The sequence below is a fragment of the Sminthopsis crassicaudata genome, chromosome 2 (genome assembly GCF_048593235.1).
Source record: "Sminthopsis crassicaudata isolate SCR6 chromosome 2, ASM4859323v1, whole genome shotgun sequence".
Taxonomy (NCBI): Eukaryota; Metazoa; Chordata; class Mammalia; order Dasyuromorphia; family Dasyuridae; genus Sminthopsis; species Sminthopsis crassicaudata.
Genome location: NC_133618.1, coordinates 656,305,168 through 656,328,887, shown reverse-complemented (window position 1 = coordinate 656,328,887; position 23,720 = coordinate 656,305,168). Strand labels below are relative to the sequence as shown.

General features: G+C 37.2%; 1 protein-coding gene across 4 annotated transcripts in view; it reads right to left on the bottom strand.

Annotated features, from left to right (window-relative positions):
- Positions 1 to 23,495, bottom strand: part of USP54 (ubiquitin specific peptidase 54) — a 121,212-nt gene extending 97,717 nt beyond the window's left edge. Inside the window, exon 1 of one of the 4 annotated variants that reach the window (XM_074296823.1) lies at positions 23,368 to 23,495. The gene's annotated coding sequence lies outside the window, so the exon portion shown is untranslated. Of the gene's footprint in view, positions 1 to 3,951; positions 3,972 to 4,017; positions 4,160 to 23,367 lie in introns of those variants that run through there. The other 3 variants (XM_074296825.1, XM_074296821.1, XM_074296824.1) reach the window with 3 other exon arrangements.
- Positions 23,496 to 23,720: the final 225 nt, after the last annotated feature.

Genomic DNA, 23,720 nt, shown 5'->3' with positions numbered 1-23,720 from the left:
ATAGAGACTGTTGTAAAGCCAGATTGACAAGTGCCATCAAAGTGAGGCTACAGATTATAAAATATGATACCTGTGCTCAAAGAGCTTCCAATCTATTTGAGGAAGCAAAACTAACATGAATATTTTTTGCAAGCAAGCAAATAAAGAGATTATAAGCACAATAATAAGCACAAAATTTTGTCAGAATTTTGGATGCTACATGCCATTCTGTAATGATATATTTGTATATATTTATATAATCCAATCCCAAGTCATATCAACTCAGGGTCCTCAGTTTCCTTATCATTAAAATGAGGAAATTGGACTAGTTCTGAAATTCTCAAATTCTATGGCTATCAAGATGCTATTAGATGGGGTAGTTGATGTCATACTAGATAGAGCACTGGCCCTGGAGTCAAGAGGACTTGAGTTCAAATACATCCTCAGACACTTCACACTTAATAGCTATGTGACCAAGTCAGGGTCAGCCCAATTGCCTTGCAAAAAAGAGGGAAAAAAAGAAAGATGCTATTAACAGTTTGAAGAGATCATATTCTTTTGAAAAGATGGAAGTACACAGGCATGTATTTTCTGACTTTTTTAATATATTGATCAGTTTTACAGATTTTTTTCTTCCTCTTTTTTTTTTTTTCTTTTAAAATATCATTTGTTAGAAATGGAAAGAATATTGGGAGAAATTCTAGGTTGTGTAAAAACAAAACATATCAATAAAAACGTATTTTGTTAAGTTTGGAGAGAAGAGGGACCAGTGAAAATTAAGAGTTTATTCCTGTCATAAGGAGGAAATGTGAATTGAATTGGATCTAAAAGAATGGCAGATGTTATAAATGATTTGTAAAAATAAAAACACACTCATCTTAGAACATTCATCTCAATTCACGAAATTAGTCATTCTCTGAAAAATAGGAATAGTATTAGTTTGGCATCATTTGTTCCTAATGAATCCATGCTGACTTCTATTATACTGCTTCTTTTCCCTAAAAGCCACAGATAACAGGTTTGATTATTCAAGAAATATTTGATTTTATTTCTGTAATCATTCTGTAAATTCTCAAATTATACTAGAGTCAACAAGTTTAGAAGTCTGCATCTTGTAGACTACATCCTTTTTTGGAAAAATGAAGGCAGCAGTGGCCCATCTCAAATCTTTTGATGATTCTCCTGTCATAATTTCTCAGTACATTATCAGCATAATCTCTGAAACCATCTATTTAAATTCGTTTGGCACCAGAATTCATCTGGTTCAAGAGCCATAAATTCATCTTAAGACAGTTTTTCTCTCGTTATCTCAATTACTTTGTGTTCCAATTTCCTCTTCCATCATTTGCGTTACTTTTTTTAGCTTAAAAAACCATTCTCCTTGCTGCCTAAGAATAAATAGTCTCCATGCTATATAGTTCTACTTTTTCCCAAAAAAAGTTTTTAGTGTATTCTTCATCATACTGACTTTATGAGGCAGGGGTCAGCAGTTATTACTACCTCATTCAGTAGCTATGCAGAGATATTTACTTTGCTCCAGGGCACACAGATAGATTTAACAGCATCTTAAGAGCTAGAAAAGACTTTAGGTAGAGATGTATCTAACCAAATTCTCTTATTGTAAAGATGAAGAAACTGAAGCACAGAGACAACACAGCCCAGTGGAAGGGGTGCAGACTCTGGAGTCCCTGGATTTGGATGAAAAGCTCAGCAGCTGGGGTAGGGGAGCCAGTAAGGAAAACCTGGAGACTCTCAGACCGTGAAATTGCTTAGGAACTGAAGAAGTCTTTTAGGCTCTCAACTCTCTCCATAATTATCAGTGATCCATATCCAATAGCCTCTTCCCAATTTCCTAATGTCCTCCCTCTTCTCCTTGAACTCTCTTCTCTCTAGGACTTCATAATCCCTTCTGCTTTTCCTCCTCCCTTTCTCCCTTTCTCAGATCCAGGTCACATTCACTAACCTGGATAACTCCCAAAACTCCATTTTGGGTTCTCTTCTCTTTACACAATATCAGATCTCCATTTCCCATGGATTGGATGATCCTCAACCCTAACCTCTCTTCTTCCCTTGGCTCTTGCATCTTTAACAGCCCACTGGACGGTTACTTAAAACTAAAATAGTTGGATGTTTTCCAGAAATCTTAAATTCAACGTGTCCAAAACGAAATTCATCATTTTCCCTCCAAAATGTCCCTTTTTCCTAACTTCCCTATTACAGCCAAAGATACCATCATTTTCTCAGTCACCCAAGCTATCAACTTTCTATCATCCTTAAATCCTCACACTTCAAATCCAATCTTTTTCCAAATTCTGTCATGTCAACTTTCATAACATCTCTCTTATAATTCCTTCTTCTCTTCTCTGACACTGATAACACCATGGTGTTAGCTCTCACCTGAGGTCTAGACTACTTTAAGAGCCTGCTGGTTGAGCTCCTGCTTTTTAAGTTTCTTTCCCCAACAGTTCATCCTCCACTCATCTACCACGATGATCTTCATCAGGAGCAGATCTCTCAACAATGAACTCCAGTGGCTTCCTATCACCTTTGGGATCAAATTATAAAAATTGCATTTGGCTTATAAGAACTTGATAACCTTGTCCCTTCTAACCTTTATTTTTAGCTAACCTTAGCTAAGTAACACTTAGTTCCCCCTCTCTGGGTATTGTGCAACCCAGTGACACTTATCTGAGTATTCCTAAAATGATGTTCCATCTCCCCACATTTTCCCTGTCTGTCTGCTTCGACCTGGAACTCTCTCCTTCCTCATCCTCACCATCTGGGTTTGCTCAAATCTTAGCTCAACTTCCACCTTCGGCACGAAGCCTTTCCCAGTCCTCCTTAGCTTAGTGCCTTGATTCTGTTATCTCCCCTAAAAGCTTGATCTCCTAGGGAGCAAGGACTGCCTTTTGCCTTTCTTTGTATCCCCAGGGCTTAGCACTGGAGTACAGTGGGAGTTAAGAAAACTTTTTATAGTTTTCTTAATTTCCTCATTTGTAAAATAGGAATAATAATAGCACCTATCTCATAGAGTAGTAAAGAAGATTAAATGAGCTTTGCAAACCTTTAAGGTACCAAAGCACTAACAACAAAAGTAAGCAACTCCACAGCCCTTAAAGGAGGGCAAAATCCTTTTCAAATGCAAAGCATTTTAACTAGGCTGAGCCTCAGTTTTTCTTATCTGTAAATGAAGAGGGTCAGGCTAGATGAACTTTAAGAATCTATGATCCTATGAATCTAATAGGAAGTTTGACTCCCTCTGCCAGTAATTACTAGAAATGTGACAAGAGGTTAAGTCACTTACCTGGTGAGTTTCTCTGTAGCAATACAAACTGCCCCCTCACAAGACTTTGTGAGGAAAGTCCTGTGTAAGCCATACAGCACTACAGAAACTTCAATGATCATGATCATGACTGAGTTTTCCAGTGTTACAGGTTACTCTAAGTGGTACCTGTCTCCTGATTCCCTCCGGATTCCCACCCCAGTAGGGAAAAAAATTTTTTAGTCTCATTCCACAATTCATTAAACATCATTGCCTCTTGAAGCCAAATTTCTTAAGAATAAACCTGACAATTAGAATCTAATCTATTTCTTTACTAATAAAACATCATTCTTCAAATGCCTTACATATTCAAGGGGTTGTACTTAAATCTAGAAAACGAGGAGAGCCCACGGAGATCTAGAATCAAGGACAACAGACTTCAGTGACACAATAAATTCTACCAGTTTAGCTCTAAACAAGTCTCAGAGCCCTTCATAAGAAAAAGGAGCCTGTAAGATTTGTGCTTCCACAAGCAGGGAGGTCAGTTAACACCAGCCTGAAGAGTTAATGAGGTGGCTCATGGAAAGTCACCCTCCCAATGAACATTCAAGTTAAAGCAGTTTTATATGCAGGTTCTCCCTTGACCAATCAAATACTTCCTTGCAAACATTAACTTGGAAAATAGCTGAGTGTGCATGTGTGCCACTTACCCCCCTGAAATTCGAAGCCACACATTCAAAAGATTACAATAAATTGTTCTATTTTTTGCTACTCACAAAGTGCCTGAAGCTTCAACCATTTCCGGCTTCTCCAGCTGGAGGACCTGCAATTAGGAAAACATTCACTAGGGCAGGTCTACTTAAGAAGGATGAGCTCATCTCTTCAGACACACACCTGATCTTTAGGAACCTGCCCCTCCTCCAGTAAGCAGGTCACGGTAGCTTTAAAGGGACACACATAATTTGCGCTACTCTTCTTTGAGGGGCAAAATCCATCCTTCCTAGTACATGAATGACACTGGTAAATCGCCTTAGCTACTTCTCTCCCCTCTACTGTACACAAGCAAAATATCTCATTCTTGCTAGCTGCTGCTCTTGGATATGCAGGTTTTGAGAAAACCTTTTAGAAATATAAAATATAGGTCAAGTCCTTTGCCACCCTGCTGTTCTTACAGGTTATTGTATATTTATATCTACAGTACTTAATACAGAGCCACCTGGCACATAGTAGGTGCTTGCATAATAAATGCTTGTTGACTTATCTCCTTCCTTAGATTGAAATCTGATTTTTAAAGCATTCATTTTAAAATTAACAGCTAATTTTAATAATATGAATAAAACTTGCTTATATCTTATTCCTTTAGTCAACACATAGGACTGTCAGGAGTCTTATAGAATTTTGTCATAGAGCTTAGTAACAGAATCATAGATTTAGGATCTCAGAGATCTAGTCCAAAGGTATCAACCAGGCAGCCCACAACACTCCAGAGTGCAATTCAAACCCATTAAAATGTAATTGGGACAAATTTAACAAAATAATTAAAAATACAATAAATTACAGATATGATTAATAAGCAGTTTCCTAAGTCCTCACACTAATGCACTGTTGGTAGAGTTGTGAAACGAAAGGGATATCAAACTGCATACTCTTTGATCCAGCAGGGTAGACTGGGTCTGTATCTCAAAAGGGTCACAAAAAAGGGAAAAGGATCCTCAGTTTCAAAAGGTGACTTGATACAAGGCAATTCCAATAGACTTGTAATAGAAAATGTCATCCACATCCAGACAGAGACTATGTATGGAGATTATATGTGGATCAAAGCATAGAAGTTTCACCTTGTTTTTTTTTCCACTTTCTTGTGTGTGTGTGTGTTTTTTTTTTTTTTCATTTTTGATCTGATTTTTCCTGCACAGCATGAGAATATGGAAATGTTTAAAAGAATCACACATCTTTAACCTATATTGGATTGCACTATTTTAAGCCAGAATATATGCTTCAATTCTACTATATCTAAAGGACTAATTTTTTTTACTCTGAAAAAACACATTTTACTTTAAGTCAAAGGTTAAATAATCCTTAAATCTTATTTCATTTCAGATGGTTATAAATGGAATACAAAGTATCTTCTAGCAAATTTTTCTGATGTATATCAATGTTGGCTTTTTTTAAATCCCTCCAAAAATATTTAGAAGGGGATCTCTTCTTTCATTAGATACTATTACCATTTCTTTTTTTTTTTTTTCAATTCTGTATTCGACATTTATTTATTATTGTTTTTTCTGGTTATACATATATATTAAATTTTTAAAAATATACATTTCTTTATGAATAATGTTGGGAGAGAAAAATCAGAACAAAAGGGAAAAACCATGAGAGAAAAAAAAAAAAAAACAGAAAAAAGAAGTGAACATAGCATGTGTTGGTTTACATTCAATTTCCATTGTTTTCTATCCAAAGTTTATTGGGATTACCTTGGATCACTGAAGCACTGAGCAAAATCAAGTCTTTCATATTTAGTCATCCTATAATCTTGCTGTTACTGTGTACAAGGTATTCCCAGTTATGCTTATTTCACTCAGTTTGTTTGTGTAAATCTTTCCAAACCTTTCTATAATCAGTTTGTTCATCATTTTTATAGAATAATATTCCATATCCTTCATATGCCACAACTTATTAAGCCATTCCCCAATTGATGAGCATCTACTCATTTTCTAATTCTTTGCTACCACAAAAAGATCTGCTATAAATATTTTTGCACATGTGGGTTCTTTTCCCTCCTTTATTATTTCCTTAGATACAGACCCAGTACACTATTAACATTTCTAGCTATGTTCTGGTAGATTAAGGGTTGACCTGGGAATGCAGAAGAATCAGAAGATGCATCAAAAAGCCAGTCTAAATAAATCAACATAAGATTTCTAATGGGATTCACTTTAAAATCAGGAGCAGTCAGTCTCTTCTCTTTCTCTCAAAAATACTGTTCTGTTATTAGTTTAATGCTTACTGAGAAACACTTGGCAAAAAAAAAAAAAAAAAAAAAAAAAAAGCTGATCACTCTCATCTGACTGGTTCTTATGAAAGCTAGTAGGTTTCTGGAGGCAGAACAAAACAACACATGACATTATGTGGGCTTTTAATAAGAAGATTCAACCACAACATGTAGGCCTCAAATCCTAAGTATGGTGATCTAGTAATCTACTGTAACAAGGTAATAAACTAGTTATTAGGCCCTTTAAACTGTTTAAGTTAGAGTAAAGCACAAAAGATGGGCAAAACTGATTATGTAACTTCTGACTGCAGAATTCAGTTTTCAAATATATTTTATTTTATTTATTTATAAATTTTTTGACATTATATATGCATGAGTAATTTTTTTATAACATTATCCCTTGTATTCATTTTTCCAAATTATCCCCTCCTTTCCTCTACTCCCTCCCCTAGATGACAGGCAATCCCATACATTTTACATGTGTTACAATATAACCTAAATACAATATATGTGTGTAAATCCAATTTTCTTGTTGCACATTAAGTATTAGATTCTGAAGGTGTAAGTAACCTGGGTAGATAGACATTAGTGCTAACACTTTACATTCACTTCCCAGTGTTCCTTCTCTGGGTGTACTTGTTTCTGTCCATCATTGATCAACTGAAAGTGAGTTGGATCTTCTTTATGTTGAAGATATCCACTTCCATCAGAATACATCTTCATACAACATTGTTGTTGAAGTGTACAGCGATCTTCTGGTTCTATTCATTTCCCTCAGCATCAGTTGATGTAAGTCTCTCCAAACCTCTCTGTATTCCTCCTGCTGGTCATTTCTTACAGAGCAATAATATACCTTCATATACCACAATTTACCCAACCATTCTCCAACTGATGGACATCCATTCATCTTCCAGTTTCTAGCCACTACAAAAAGAGCTGCCACAAACATTTTGGCACATACAGGTCCCTTTCCCCTCCTCAGTATTTCTTTGGGATATAAGCCCAATAGCAGCAATGCTGGATCAAAGGGTATGCACAGTTTGATAACTTTTTGGGCATAGTTCCAAATTGCTCTCCAGAATGGCTGGATTCTTTCACAACTCCACCAACAATGTATTAGTGTCCCAGTTTTCCCACATCCCCTCCAACATTCATCATTATTTGTTCCTGTCATCTTAGCCAATCTGACAGGTGTGTAGTGGTATCTCAGAGTTGTCTTAATTTGCATTTCTCTGATCAGTAGTGATTTGGAACACTCTTTCATATGAGTGGATATAATTTCAATTTCATCATCTGAGAATTGTCTGTTCATATCCTTTGACCCAAATATATTTTATTAACAATTTATGCATGAGGTATGTTGCCTAGCAAAGTTACCTTATGGATTTCACAGTTTATTTTTTTTTCCTTTTAAACCAACATAATATTCTGTGTCCATCTATTAAGTTAGAATAAAAGTAATATATCTTTTAGAATAGCTTCTATTGCATGGGCTCTTTGAAAGTGAAGTTTGGCATATCAGCTGCAATTTTAATACACAATACTCAAAGACGTATACTTCAGGCTCTCATGCCTAACAATCAGACACCTAACACTAGGAGTAAAAGGTTAGTATTTTTAAAAGTTAGTATTAAAAGGCCCAGAAATGATCAGTGATATATTGTTATGGAATTTTAGGCCTGGAAGAACCTTAGAGGTCATCACTGTAAATAAGAAATTGAGAGTCAAAGAAGTTAAAGGATTCTTAGTGGGAATTCCCCAAGGGCAGAACCCAGCCTGGAGCTTACTACAAAATAATTCAGGTCTCAGAGTGTTTGATGAACATAGAATTAAAATACTTTACTATTCATTAAATTCATTAAAGTATATTCACCTTTAATTCCTCAAGTATGTGCCTAGTTGGATTATGAAGGAAGGAAGGAAAGAAAGAAGAAACCCTGCTAGTTTCCTGAAAGATCTTGTGTAGCTCAATCAAAAAAAGATCTAAAATTTTACATTTTTCCCTTAGAGTTTATGGCAAACATTTCCTTGCAACTGTAACTTGATTTTCTTTTTTTCCTTTAATTACTCTTTTCTTTTTATATTGAGTTCCAAAGCCTTTCTTTCTCTCCTATCCCTCCCTCACTCACTGAGAAGGCAAGCAAAAGGATATCAATTATATGTGGAAGAGGAGGGGAAAGGAAAGGAAAGAAGAGAAAAGATGGGAATTGTTTTCATCAGGAGTCTTTTGGAAGTATCCTGCATCATTGTATTGATCAGAATAATTCAGTTTCATTGTATCCTCTGCATCTAACATAGTACCTGGCATACAGCAGGCATTTGATAAATATCTGGTGTCTATAACACCCATAGTAGTTCAGTCTTTCACAGGTAATCATTATTACAACACTGCTGCATAACTTGATTTCTTGAGCCAATGAAAGTAAGGAAAAAATAAGAGGAATATAGTTTCCTTGTTCCATGTTGGAAGTGATCAAGTTGAACTGGTATTACAGAATATATGGAAAATAGCTATTATCTGTGACAAAAATGGTGTACTGCTCAGTCTCATTCCTGAATGGATATAAGGTTCTCAACTCATGACCACTATTCACGAGAACAAAGATACCTACTATCAAAATTGCTCTCTCTCAATGCTGGTTCCCCTGACTTCTCCAGCTCTATTGTTTAGTCTAACCACTTAAAAGTGCAGCACTTTTAGGGATGCTTCAAGCACTTAACTAATCTTTTCTACAAGTGCTACAGAATTTAAGAACACCAGGCAGTTAATATGGCCAGTTATTCATATATATAACATGTATTGGTTAACCTGCCAACTGGGGGAGGGGATGGGGGAAGGAGGAGGAAAATTGGAACAAAAGGTTTGGCAATTGTCAGTGCCATAAAATTACCCATGCACATAGCTTGTAAATAAAAAGCTGTAATAAAAATAAAAAAAAAGATGGCCAGTTATTAAATTTATTTGGCTTAGGTTTAAAGCTCTAAACATTTCATACTTTATTGTTATTCCATTAAAAGCTAAAGGGTCTACCATCGTTATACTATGGAACTATTTTGGCTCATCAATCCTACCAAGCCCACGTTAAGTTTGACTTCCAGTCAGGGCTGTGCAAGAGATGTAGATTTAATTTCCTGGCTTGCTTCCTAAAAGCGCCTGTTGCTTCTATGCACAAGCTCTGCATTTACCATAGGGCTCAGACAGTTTCAATAATAGGCAGGTTCAGACATGCTAACACAGCTATTCTACCTTAACACAACATGATGCTCTGGAGAAGAGAAAAAAACATAATTAATTTAAAACAACCTGCTTGACTCTCAAGTTCACAATTTTAACTTTTAATCAAATCCATTCTAAATTTGTTTCCAGCTAATTACCCTCACCGATTCTGTTCTACCAGTTCCTGGGGATCAAATATAACCTCTTCAGTTTGGTATTTAAAGCCCTTCACAACCTAGACTTTATTTTTTTTAGTTATCATAAATCACCCCCCTTCATATACTCTACAATCCAGTCAAACTGGCCTTCACGAACACTATTCCACCTCCCATCTCCATACTTTTGCATTGACTAGTGGCCAAGAGAGATAAGTAGATAAAATATTTGTAATTGGAGACTAATGAGAGCCTACTGTGAGTATATGGAAAACATGGGGATCTAGTGAGTCTACTTTTAGATTCATGACCTAGAATGAAGGGACCCATTTCAGGGATTGCACATATTATATGACTATCATCTGTCCATGGTGAAGAAAAGGACTCCGATTGGACGTTTAGTCAGAAATGAATATGCACTTACTGTTGCTAAGTGATGACATGCTTTAAGTCTTTGGGTGATGAGAGTCACTGGGCCTTCATCTGCCAACTGGACCGTGGCTTTGCTTTTGCTTTTTTGTCCCTGTTGTATCTATTCTTTCTTACTCTTATGTTAAGAATTATTGGAAAGGGCTTCCATCTTATGTACTCTAAAAAATTAATGTATATGTATAACCAGAAAAAATAAATATATAATCTTAAAAAGCAAGGATTTTACATCAATGGTATTAACTGTAACTAAGCACCTGACTCTGGGAAGAATACATCAGAATAGAGATTCAACCCCATAGTTAACCCCAAAGTCCCCAGTGGGGGAATCAAGCTCTGGAACATACTTGTCAGTAAAAATGAAGTTTAAAAATAAATCCATGATCTGCATATCTATATGTTTATATAAATACCTGTCTCCTCTGAATGTGAGTTCCTTAAGAGCACGGGCTACTTAATTGTTGCTACTATATTCTTAGTGCCTGCTGACAGAAGAGGTTTCATAAGTGCTGACTGGCTGATTGTTCCTGCCCCCATAAGTCCTGGTAATTTTCCTCTTTTCCCTATTTCCTTCACTTCAACTAGATATTGTTCTGCTCTTCTTTCTGCCTTAGTCCTGTCTTGGGGGGTTTCGAATTTTCTTATACCTTCCTCCCATCCACATACTCAACAACTACTTACTGTCTCCTTGCTCTTCTTTTCCACAAGACATTTTTCTTTCTGACTCTGTTTATTCGTGGTTTTTTTTCAGGGGAGGGAAAATATTGTTCCTCCTCATCTCCACCTTTCCTTTGAAGGGATTTCCGTCTGAAAGGATCTTCCAATGATCCAGAGTGTTCCATTGGTAGAATTTTACATATTGTCTCTTCTATTAGATTGGGAGTTCCCAGAGGGCAGGGACAGCTTTCACCTTTCTTTGTATCCCCAGAGTTTGACAAGAGTGTTGGGCACACACCAAATACTTAATGGCCCGAAGCTATATGGAGAAGTGGATAGAGCTCTATCCACCTACCCTGAAATCAGGGGAACCTTGAACTCAAATTTGACCTCAAAAATTAACACCTACTAACTGTGTGACCTTGGGCAAGTCACTTAACCCAAAACTAAATAAATGCTTAATGACTTGAGCAACGTGGGGAAATGGATCTTGGTTTAAGTCCAGTCTCCCATGCACTTAATCTCTCAGTTCCCCTGTTACTTCTCCAAAACAAAAGTACCTATCAGTATAAGTACAGAGTTTTTACACCAGGAGCTCTCAGTGATGAAGTCGCAGTTCTAGATCTGTAGTTGTTTTCAGGGTTTTATTAAATTTTTTAAAATTACCAGGGATCCCCCAAAAGAGCTTTTGTTTATGTGGATTATAGCTACTGATATTTATATAAGGAATTTTAAAATTTTAGTATTATTACAATGGTTTCAGCTTTGAAGATAACTTAAAGAATCTTGGGGATGCCCAAGGGTTCCTGGATCACACTTTAAGAACTTTTGATTTAAATGAAATTTTTTAAAAGTCTTGCACTCTCAAAAACTCTACTATGACACCTCATCAGGTTATAGAGGTGACTCAGAATTTTCAAAGTTTCAAAAAATCTGGCAAATTCTATTACCCTGGAAAAAAAATTCTGAATATAGTTCCAGCAAACAAATAAGTCTGCTAACCATGGAATGGTTATAGAATGTAGCTTCTTGTCAGCAGGTTTGCCACCACATGAAGAATCTTTAGTCACAGAGATCCATAAAACAAAGAAACTTCAAAATGGCCCTCGATCTTGTTCCACCTTCTTCAAAAGATGACAGAGGCTGCTAAGAATCCTATAATTTTTAAACATCAATAAAGAATGTATCTGCTGATACTTGAAATATAAGTCCTTTGTCCATTTACCAACAAATTGTGACACCAGAACTGATCTCCATAATACTGATATTCTTTCTAAGAATGAAACCAGAAGACAAAGTACAGCTAAGTGGAAGTATCGTTCATTCACACATTCTCCTAAGAAACGGAAAATTCTAAAACACCTGGCAGAGTTGGTCCTTCTATATACCCAAAGACAATGAGAAACACCTTTTCATGGCATATTTGGCCATCTCATCTTGAGATCAGAGGAGTATAAGCACAAAATAAGAAAGGGGAAAAAAAACAGCAGCATCAGAGCATATAGCTTATATTAGAGGAAAAGAGAGAAATACTATTAGAATTCTTAACAAAGCCTTTACATGTATCAATACAAGTAATTTCAATATAAAAGTAGATAGGAAAGAACATAAATAATCACATTTAAAATATGTTTAGAATTAAGAAACAAAAAAAAGTCTAAGGGCTTGCTGATTACTCAAAAACCTCACATCTGATTATCATGAATATTTTCTTCTCCAGCTCATTCACTTCAGAATCAGCAACCTGTTTATAGTTAGCTCACTGATTAGTTAGGGTAATTCTATTACTAATTTGGTATCTAAATCTAAATTAGAAGAAAGGCTAAAAGATAAAGAAGTGAGTAAAAATAAAGACACTATCACCATTTCACAGAGGAATTTAACTGACATAAAACAATCACAATGAAGATGCCAAAAAAAACCTAGAAATTACTTTAGCCAGCAAATACTTAATTTCCCTGCCAAATGGAAAGACCCAAGAGCCAAGACCAACACTAGTTTATAGTATAAATTCATTGTTAAAACAGAGTAGAAAATCACATAAGATTGAGAATAATTTTACTAGCAAAATAAAAAACTAGCAAAAAAAACTTTAATAGCAAAACAAAATGAACCTGCAGAAAAAAATGGTGTCAGACCCAAACAAGCCACATTATCCCAAGATGATCTTATCTAACTTCCTAGATTTGTAGTGGAAGGAGAACAACAAAAAGTTATCAACTTAAGAATAGGCCTGCTAGCATTTCTATAGTATTTTATTTTATTTTATATATAGTACTTCATTATTTTTTATTAAAGCTTTTTATTTACAAAACATATGCATGGATAATTTTTCAACATTGACCCTTGCAAAACCTTTTCCAAATTTTCCCTCCTCCCCATCCCCTCCCTTAGCTGGCAGGTAGTCCAATACATGTTAAATGTTAAAATAGATCTTAAATCCAATATATGCATATATATTCATACAATTATTTTGCTGCACAAGAAAAATCAGATAAGGAGGAAGAAAAAAAAAAACCTGAGAAAGAAAACAAAATGCAAAAAAACAACAGAAAGGGTGAAAATGCTATGTTGTGATCCACACTGTTCCATGGTTTTTTCTCTGGGTGTAGATGACTCTCTTCATCACTGAACAAGTGGTGCTGGTTTGAATAATCTCATTGTTGAAAAGAGCCACAACCATCCAAAGGTATAATGATCACCTGCTCATTTCACTTAACATCAGTTCATATAAATCTCTCCAAACCTCTCTGAAAATCATCCTGTTGGTTGTTTCTTACAGAACAATAATATTCCATAGCATTCATATAACATCAGTTCATATAAATCTCTCCAAACCTCTCTGAAAATCATCCTGTTGGTTGTTTCTTACAGAACAATAATATTCCATAGCATTCATATACCATAATTATTTAGCCATTCTCCAATTGATGAGCATCCATTCAGTTTCCAGTTTCTTGCCACTACAAAAAGGGCTGCCACAAACATTTCTGCACAGATATTTCTCCATTAAGATCTCTTTGGGATATAAGCCCAGAAGAAACACTGCTGGATCGAAGGGTATGCACAGTTTGATAACTTTTTGAGCATAGTTCCAAATTGATCTCCAGAATGGTTGAATTCTTTCACAATACCACCAACAATGTATCAGTGTCCCAGTTTTCCCACATCCCCTCCAACATTTGTCATTATCTTTTCCTGTCACCTTAGCCAATCTGACAGGTATGTAGTGGTATCTCAGAATTGTCTTAATGTGCATTTCTCTGATCAATAGTGATTTGTAGCACCTTTTCATATGACTACAAATAGTTTCAATTTTTTCATCTGAAAATTGTTCATTTCCTTTGATCATTTATCAATTGAACAATGGCTTGAACTATTATAAATTTGAGTCAATTCTCCATATATTTTAGAAATGAGGTCTTTACCAGAACCTTTGAATGTAAAAATGTTTTCCCAGTTTATTGCTTCCCTTCTAATCTTGTCTGCATTAGTTTTGTTTGTACAAAAAATTTTTAATTTAATATAATCAAAATTATTTTTTGTGATCAATAATGATCTCGAGTTCTTTGGTCAAAAATTCCTTCCTCTTCCACAGATCTGAGAGGTGAATTATCCTATGTTCTTCTAATTTGTTTATAATATCATTCTTTATATCTAAATCATGAACCCATTTCGACCTTAGTGTTAGGTGTGAGTCAATCCCTAGATTCTGCCATACTAGTTTCCAATTTTTTCCAGCAGTTTTTGTCAAATAGTGAATAGTCCAAAAGCTGGACTCTAGTACTTCATTATTAATGACAGTGGAATGACTACATATGAACAATGAATTCGATAACAATCTTTCATAATCTTTCTCTCCTCCCCAAATCCTATTTTTATCCTAGAGTGCTCCAGTACACATACACATTGATAACCCCTAAATTCCTAGATCCTCAATTGGCTCACTTCCGATAGCTAACTTTTCAAACCCACCACAGTTACATATAGGGTCATATCCTTGATCTTGCCATCACCCAAGTGATCTACTTCCCCATTCATGAATTCTGAATTTTTTTTCTGATGACAATCTTTTGTCATGTTATCTTTCCTTCTGTCTTATTACTAAACTTATTTTTCATATTCACCATGACTTTTTTTTTTTTGCAAAACAATCAGAGTTAAGTAACTCGCCCAGGGTCACACAGCTAGGAAGTATCAAGTATCTGAGGCCAAATCTATCTAGCACTATCTAGCTACTCCTTCACTATGATTTCTAAAACATACCCTTCGGTTCTTTTCTAGGTCATCACCCCTGAACTGGCTACACTTTCCTCCCTTTCCCATCTTGACCCTATGATGAACCATTTCAACTCTACACTATCCTCTACTCTTTAGAGTCCCTTGTTCCTTCATTCTAACACCAATTAGCCCTCAAAAAGCACCTGGATCACTATTACTATCTTCTGTCTTTGTTTCCACACCTACTGAAAGGAGCTGGAGAAAATCCCACAACTAGCTGTGCTTAGTCTACTACCAATTGATGTTACTATCAAGAGGACTCTCATAGTAGAAATCCTTTTATATTTGCCTAACTGACACACTCTCCTAATAGATAGCAACTCTTCCAAAATTTTTTATTTCTTCCTCAAACCCCTTTCCTCCCTCTCAATCAAGAACTTTGCCTCTTAATTTTATTGAAAAAAAAAAAAAAAAGATGACATGATGGTATACTTAGAGAACCCCAAAGACTCTGCTAAAAAGCTATTAGAAATAATTCAGAATTTTAGCAAAGTCACAGGATACAAAATAAATCCACATAAATCCTCAGCATTTTTATACATTACCAACACAATCCAACAGCAAGAGATACAAAGAGAAATTCCATTCCAAACAAATGTTGAGAGTATAAAATATTTGGGAATATATCTACCAAAGGAGAGTCAGGAATTATATGAACAAAATTACAAAACACAAAAATAAAGTCAGATTTAAATAATTGGAAAGACATTCAGTGTTCTTAGATAGGCCGAGCGAATATAATAAAGATGACAATACTCCCCAAACTAATCTATTTATTTAGTGCTATACCAATCAGACTCCCAAGAAACTATTTTAATGACCTAGAAAAAATAACAACAAAATTCATATGGAAGAATAAAAGGTCGAGAATTGCAAGGGAACTAATGAAAAAAAAGTCAGAGGAAGGTGGTCTAAGTGTACCTGATTTAAAGCTATATTATAAAGCAACAGTCACCAAAACCATTTGGTATTGGCTAAGAAATAGACTAGTTGATCAGTGGCATAGGTTAGGTTCACAGGGCAAGATAGTGAATAAAAATAGCAATCTAATCTTTGACAAACCCAAAGATCCCAAATTTTGGGATAAGAATTCATTATTTGACAAAAACTGCTGGGAAAACTGGAAATTAGTATGGCAGAAACTAGGCATGGACCCACATTTAACACCACATACTAAGATTAGATCAAAATGGGTCCAAGATTTAGGCATAAAGAACGAAATCATAAATAAATTGGAGGAACATGGGATGGTTTACCTCTCAGACTTGTAGAGGAGGAAGGAGTTTGTGTCCAAGGGAGAACTAGAGACCATTATTGATCACAAAATAGAACATTTTGATTACACCAAATTAAAGAATTTCTGCACAAACAAAACTAATGCAAACAAGATTAGAAGGGAAGTAACAAATTGGGAAAAAATTTTTACAGTTAAAGGTTCTGATAAAGGCCTCATCTCCAAAATATACAGAGAATTGACTTTAATTTATAAGAAATCAAGCCATTCTCCAATTGATAAATGGTCAAAGGATATGAACAGACAATTTTCAGATGATGAAATTAAAACTATTTCCACTCATATGAAAGAGTGTTCCAAATCACTATTGATCAGAGAAATGCAAATTAAGACAACTCTGAGGTATCATTACACACCTGTCAGATTGGCTAAGATGACAGGAACAAATAACGATGAATGTTGGAGGGGCTGTGGGAAAACTGGGACACTGATGCATTGTTGGTGGAGTTGTGAAAGAATCCAACCATTCTGGAGAGCAATCTGGAATTATGCCCAAAAAGTTATCAAAATGTGCATACCCTTTGACCCAGCCATACTACTACTGGGCTTATACCCCAAGGAACTACGAGAGAAGGGAAAGGGTCCTGTATGTGCCAAAATGTTTGTGGCAGCCCTTTTCATAGTGGCTAGAAGCTGGAAGATGAATGGATGTCCATCAATTGGAGAATGGTTGGGTAAACTATGGTATATGAATGTTATGGAATATTATTGTTCTATAAGAAATGACCAACAGGAGAAATACAGAGAGGCTTGGAGAGACTTACATCAACTGATGCTGAGTGAAACGAGCAGAACCAGAAGATCATTATACACTTCAACAATGATACTGTACGAGGATGTATGCTGATGGAAGTGGATTTCTTCAACATAGAGAAGAGCTAATCCAATTCCAATTGATTAATGATGGACAGAACCAGCTACATCCAGAAAAGGAACACTGGGAAATGAATGTAAACTGTTATTTTTACCTTCGGAATCCAATTCTTCCTGTGCAACAAAAAAATTCGGTTCTACACACATATATTGTATCTAGAATATACTGTAATATATTTAACATATATAAGACTGCTTGCCATCTGGGGGAGGGGATTGGGGGAGGAAGGGAAAAAATCTGAATAGAAGTAAGTGCAAGGGATAATGTTGTAAAAAATTACCCATGCATATGTACTGTCAAAAAATGTTATAATTATAAAATAAAATAAAAATTAAAAAAAAAAACCCATACAAAAAAACAGCAAGGACTGGTATGGGTCATTATTCTGGAGTTATCTGGTTGTCTCTAGCTTCTAGGCTAGCGTAGTTTTACTTGTAGTTGCAAAAATATTATAGGCAACACATACAGATATGTCTGTATGTATGTATTTTCTCCAGAAAAAGGAAATAGAGGCTGACAGAATCTTTCTACCCATCAGGTCTCTTCAATTTTGTAGATAACTGACTAATTAAAAATTTGAAGTAACTGGTCCAACTAAAATATAGTGTCAGCACCAGAATTTACATATCCATATCCTTGACTCTAAATCTAGTTTTCTTTCCACTGTATGATACTTAATCCTGTCACTAGAAATATCTTCCTATTTTCTCCTTCCTAGAAAAAGTTACTTAGGTGAACTGCCTGTTTCCTCACCCACCTACTCACTCTTCCCCACTTTTCTATTGAAATGCCTTTCTGAGGGCATTTATTATCTTATGGTAAAATCCAATGAATGGTCTTTGGACATGTTCCTCTTCTAACTCATAACTAAGCAATAATAACTTTGGACTCTTCACTTCCACACCCATTGAACTAGTTACCAAGTTCTAATGTTTCTTTCTCTGCTATTTGATTCAGGTCATCCTCTCCATTCCCTTTACATCACACTCTAATGACTTACCTCTCTTTTCTTGTTACATAGCCTATTTTTAGATGAGTTTTATTGATGCCTTTTGTGATGTTGCTGTCATTTCCAAAGAATGCTCTCTAGAACTGAACCCTTCCTTGTAACAAAGGCAGTTAAGCCAAAATAATCCATGTGGTGATGAGATTCTGCAATATATAATATTTCTAGTATTTCTACAGGGCTTGGCAAAGCATTTTACAACTAGGTGATTTTATATGACCCTTACAAAAAGCCAAAGAAGGAAGTGTCATTCTTCTTGTCATTCTTCTCCCCATACACATGTAACTACCTGCCTTTGTCCCTTGTCTCTCTGCCACATGAGTGGTATGTCTCATTACCTGTTCCCCAGGTTTTTCAGCTGCCATTGTGTGATCTTATTTATTTTTAGATTCCTATTAACTACATACATTGTTCTATTCACTCTGTAACACTTATATCTGCCTAGGTTCCTCTGAATTTCTCATATTTATCATTTCTTATTACACAATAAATTTCCATTCCATATACTTCAGTTTGTTCAACCACTTCCCCCTTTGGTTCTCTGCTCTCACAAAAAAATACTCTGTACCTCATCTATATTAAAGTAAAGGCCTCTTAATTGGCCTTCTTACAACTAGTCTAATTTTTTTCCAATTCATCCTCCACATTGCAGCTTGAGTTATCTTTATAATCAATTTCATCAGCTTTCAGTTACCTAGTGGAAAAAATGACCAACTCCCTACTACTGCCTACTAAATGAAATGGCAGCTTGCGATTCTGAAAATCAAGGCCTTTCACAACCAGGATTCTATGTGTCTGTTTAGTTTTACTTCATTTTATTGCCATATCTTGAACTTCACATCCTAATTCCACCCAATTCAAGCCACTAAGCATCCATTAACTGTTATCAATCAGGCGTAGTTCAAGGTGTCTGGGAGGAAAGAAAGGGAATAGATATTTATTAAAGCCCTACTGGAGTGAGTGAGTAAGGCAGTATGCTAAGTGCTTTATAACTACTCTGTTTTATGGTTAGGGATGCAAAGATAAAAATGAAACAAGGCCTGCTTTCAGGCAGCTTATATTCTGCTTAAAGGGAAACAACAGGTACTTAGATAACTCAAAACATGAACCCTACCCAAAGAAAATATAAAGTAATGGGGAGGAATGAAGCTCAGTAAAGGATCAAGCAGAACTCAAAGACAAAGGTGAGAAAAGAGAGCTCTCCAGATATAAAGACAGGCTGCTCTCCCTTCCCCCAACTCCCTTTTCTCTCAGCTTGGTCTCCTGTGCCTTTGCTCATCCTGTCCACCTTATATAAAGTAGATTCCACCATTGCTCCATTTCCTTCCTTTAAAGCCAAGCTTTGTATTCTATTTCCTTTAAACCAGTAACACTCCTGGATAAAAATATCTTCCTTCTCAAATTCCTTTTCATTTATTTATAATTATTTGTGTATTTGTCTTTTTTCCCAGTAGTCCATAGATTTTTTTATACCACCAAGAAAACTAATTCTGCCTTTAAAGCACCTATTTGCTACCTCCACTGACACAATCTCACATGCCTAACCTTTCTTTCTGAATGATTCTTGTTCATGCCTTGTCACAACTGCTCCAAAGGAAACCTATCAAAACCATCAGAGAATCTTTCCTGTAGGAAAGGTGTCTGATACCTGCCTGCTATCACTGGCTCTAACTATATGTGCATGACTGACCTATCTCCTTTTAAAGTTAAATACACGTTGGGTTTTTGTTGTTGTTGTTGTTGTTGTTGTTTTTAACACAGCTATTATAATCATCATCTTAAGCAATATGTTACTGACTTAATCTCCCTTTGCATCACTATCAATTTTTATTCTTTTAATGTCATAATTTTCAGAAATACAGAATCACTAGAACACTAATATTAAAAAAGATGGGCTTTGAAAGCAAAGAAAAGTTTTGGAGTGCCATTTATATAAGAGGCTCTTAACCTAGTTTTCTGTCATGGCGCCCTTAAGTACATAAAATAAAATAAACTTCATAGTATTACAAAGGAAATCTAGTGCACTAATACAAAAGGAAACAAATATTAAAATATTGTTATCAAAATATTTTAAAGAGTAGTTTCCAGAGTAGCAAAGGCCAATCTGGTGATACATGTGGGAGGGGCTTAAAAAAGTAAACTGTTTCTCGGTATTGTGGCTATGCTATTCAAGTCAATATATAAAGATGATAAAGAAACAGGAGGAATTAAGCAATTATGTTGTGTACTATAGTAAAAGAAGCAGTTTATATGGAATCAGAAGACCTGGGTTCAAATCCTGGCTCCACAAGTTACTGGGGTGAGACATGGGAGTTTCTGGTTAAGTCCCTTATCTTCCTCAGTTTCTTCATCAAGAAAAGTGAAAGGTTGGGAAGTTCTAAATCCCTTTCAGTTCTATAATCATATGATTCCAAGTGATACAAAGTACAATTCACAATTAGGACTTGCAAAATGACATTAAAAAACCATAAAGATGACTGAAAACTTGTTCAACCCTTTCAATTGTGTCTGACTCTTTTGGAATTTTCTTGGCAAAGATATGGAGCGGTTTGCCCTTTCCTTCCCCAGATCATTTTACAGATGAGAAAATAGAGGCACGCAGCTGAAGTGACTTGACCAGGGTCACACAGCTACTGTGTCTGACATCTCACTTGAACTCAGGAAGATAAATCTTCCTGACTCAGGCCCAGCGCTCTGTGCCCTATGGCGCCACCCAGCCACCTCTTTTATATAAGTACTGGTTACCAACAGGTTTTCTAAGGCAAAAATTCAAGCTATCAAAAGCTTATAATTTAATTATTAAATACAACTTAATGATAATATCCAAGTCATTGATTTAATATCCAAGATTGGCTAAAAGAGAGTTTGAATTGCTGTCCTAATTAATAAACTTGTCTATCTGCTGAACAGAGTAATAAAAAAAAATTACAAACCAAAAGGAAGAAAATAAACTTCTTTGTTTCTGTCTGTGGAAACTACAAACTCAAAATAGTTATAAATAATGAGCATTTAAATATTACAAAATAAAATTCATAAATTCTGCATGTGTTGTACCACGATTTTGTTGAAATTGATAAAAAGATAAAGTGCTTACTCACAAAAGTTATACAGACTTGCCTCATGGAGACTTATTCTATTTCTAGAGTCACTGAGCAATCAATCAATCAACAAGCATTTATTAAATCCCCATAGCTAAGCCCTGGAGATAGAAGACTGGCACCAAACCTAGGGCTTCATTACTACAAGGAACTGATGCAGAAACTCCCTCTACCTAGGCAGGTCTGCAGCCCTCAGAGCACAAGAAGTGGGGCATGGAAAGTTGGACTTAAACCCAGGCCTTCTTTGCTTTGAAGCCAACTGTCTTTCTCATATACATGACCGGCCTCCTGGGGCCAGGAGATACAAAGACAATGAAGGTAATAAGATTTAGAGTCCGAAGCCCCTTGGGTATTAATGGTATGCAACCCCATCCTTTCAGAGAAGAATAAACTGAAGCCCAGAAATTCCGGGTTAGGGTTAAGAGTCGGGAGTCCATTCGCATAGTCAATAATTTCCAGAGCCAGGTTCTGACTCCAAATCTAGTACTCCACTATTCTACATTTCAGGATTCAATGAAACCACCATTCTTAAACTAAAATTAGCATAACTTCTCGAAGACTTTTTTGCTCTAGAAATAGTAACATTTCTTTTACATCTCCTAAGTAAAACTGAATCCATTTCATTCCACCTAAGACTTCATTGTTAAAATTCAAATATACATTTCCAACATGCCAGACCTTGTAACTAAGTAACACCAAATCATTTTGTGTTCAAACTATTTTAAGGACAGAACTTTTCTTACTCTTGAGTTCTCTTTCTTAAAGTACTGTCCTTTGAATCATCACCTAAACTGATTTCACCTCAAATGTGTAACCCATAAATATGTTGTAAATTGATTCTATAGTGAACGGGATTTTCTCTAGTATACACATCTTTCCATTGACCGAGATATGTAGTAAAAGTGTTCCTTTCCAGGTTGTTGTTTTTTTTTGGCACCTTGAGTATGTTGCATTTTGTTGTCATCCAATCCTCTTTTCGTGTCCCAGCACATAGAAGGCCTTTTAAGAAATAAAATGCTTGGTCCTAGTCTTCGATCACACCCCCTACCTGGGACACAAACAAAGGTAGAGCTAGATCTGAGACATCCGCTAGCATCAGTGCCCAAATCTGCAGGTCTACGAGGTCCCAGCAATGCGATAAACGCTAGGGATACAAAAAGAGGCAAAAATAGTTCCTGCCTTCAAGGAGCTCACACTCTCAGGTGGGGAAACAATTGAATGCAACACATCCAGTAAAACACATCGACCCCCCTTCTCTGAGCGCTGCTTTTCCTTAAGTACCCACTTTCTGGGTCATACGTCACCCGAACCCAGCGCCTTCGGTCCCACAAAAGCTGTACCTGGTTTGGCTCTCCTTAAGATCCAAGCGCACCCGTGCCCAGCCCCTCCCCTTAGATTTGGCTAAGCTGCCCCCTATGGCCCCCCGTCTGGATACTACTCTCACCACTGAATCTCTGCCAGCCGCCTAACATAGCACTCATCTCCCTTCAGGGGGTAGTGAGGATAATGTGAGATTATATAGGAAAAGTGCTTAGCCAGCCTTAAGTGACCAGGAGGAGGACAATGACATCATTACACCGCGGACTGGCCTACACTCCCCCCGCCGCCGCACGCACCGGAAACCCCTCCACCAGCCCAGCGCGCAGTTCACCTGGCGACACTTCGAATACACCCACTCGTCATTCACCTGCCCTGCGGCCCCTTCCTCCACCTGTACGCAGCACCACGCTGCCCTCCGGCCGCCCCTGCTCCCCCTCCCCATACCAGCCTGCACTGGGGCGCCCTCCCCCACCCTACTCCGGTCCTCGCCCCGACCCGCTCTCCAGCCCCCTCGAACGGGCACTCAGACCAACCACGCCCCCCTTAGAACTGCGGCCCCGCCCCTTTGCCATATCCCGCCCCTTTTCTTCCTTTCCCCCTCCCCGATAACTAGGTTTCTCCTCCCCGCCCCTTGCGCCCCCCAAAGCCGCTCTGCCCTTCATTTGGGTACAGTCCCCTCAGGGCCCAAGCGCTCCCGCCCGTATCGGTAAAACTCCGAGGCCCAGACCCCTTCAGGGCCTATACCCCTCGCACTCCCCACACCCCCTTTACCTACGGCCCCGCCCCCCCAAGGGTGTCGCACTCACCACTCCCGCCGCCGCATCCTCTCTAGCCGCGGCTGCTATAGCTACAGGGAGCCAAGGCAACCACGTCTCGCGAGACTTTCCCCGTGGATCGCGAGGCGGCTAGAACGCGGTGTTCCACTACGTCAACCAATGAGAAAGAATCTGGCGAGAAAGTGGAGGAGGGGGAAAGAGATGCACACATCTCGCGAGAATCTGAATGGCAGTGTAAGATGGCGGGTGAGAGGGGGTCGGTTTCTGAGGCGGTGATCTGAGGATAGGTCGAGGAGGAGGGTGAGGGCGGGCGTGAGCCGGAGGGAAGGCGGGGCACTGCCAGGATTGGAGGACAGCGGAGGGGGCGGTGTCCAAAGTGGGCT